At 31.8% G+C, this 824-nt stretch overlaps 1 non-coding gene across 1 annotated transcript; it reads right to left on the reverse strand.

Annotated features, from left to right (window-relative positions):
- Nucleotides 1-387: 387 nt before the first annotated feature.
- TRNAW-CCA (transfer RNA tryptophan (anticodon CCA)) lies at nt 388-459 on the reverse strand. Its single transcript has one exon. It is a non-coding gene; the product is annotated as a tRNA-Trp (tRNA).
- Between the last annotated feature and the right edge of the window lie 365 nt (nt 460-824).

The following is an 824-nucleotide window of genomic DNA, read 5'->3' on the forward strand; positions in this document are numbered from 1 at the left end:
ATAGAAATGTTAATAAATTTGATATAATTAAGTTTTGGGCAAAAAATACTAACTGTACGCCCACGTAAATATACCATGAAAGGTGGTTAAGGAACTTTGGCGTAAGTTGACCCTGAAAATTGCAAAAGATAGAAATGTTAATAAATTTGATGTAATTAAGTGTTGGGCAAAAAATACTAACTGCACGCCCACGTAAATAAACCATGAAAGGTGGTTAAGGAACTTTGGCGTAAGTTGACCCTGAAAATTGCAACATCGTAATAAATTTGATATAATTAAGTTTTGGGCAAAAAAAAATACTAACTGCACGCCCACGTAAATAAACCATGAAAGGTGGTTAAGGAACTTTGGCGTAAGTTGACCCTGAAATTGCAGCATAGAAAAGACTGAACCCGACGTGAATCGAACACGCAACCTTCTGATCTGGAGTCAGACGCGCTACCATTGCGCCACGGATCCCTAACTATTAATTCAAATTAATTTCTCTAATTAATTTCTCTGAATAGTAGTTGGCTTTCCATTAGTAATATGTACCCTTTATTTATTGTTCACTGCGACGGCACTGTATATGCGTCATACGCTTCTTTCACAAATGTCATACTATCTTGAGAGGAAATTCAAAATAAAATTAACTTTTTCTAATAAAAATCATTTTATATAATTTGTCATTCGTCTTCTTTCGTTGTTTTCTTTTTTTTTAAATAAAATTAATATACTCAAAATTACAATTATTTACTTATGGACTATAATGAAAACAATTATTTGTAATGAAATAAATGGTTAGCTCCCATTCTTTTGATTTAAATTAGTTGTCCACTTAAAAC

This window comes from Pinus tabuliformis, chromosome 1_1, assembly GCF_031772625.1.
Source record: "Pinus tabuliformis cultivar Carrire ecotype Pingquan chromosome 1_1, CPIR1, whole genome shotgun sequence".
Lineage (NCBI taxonomy): Eukaryota > Viridiplantae > Streptophyta > Pinopsida > Pinales > Pinaceae > Pinus > Pinus tabuliformis.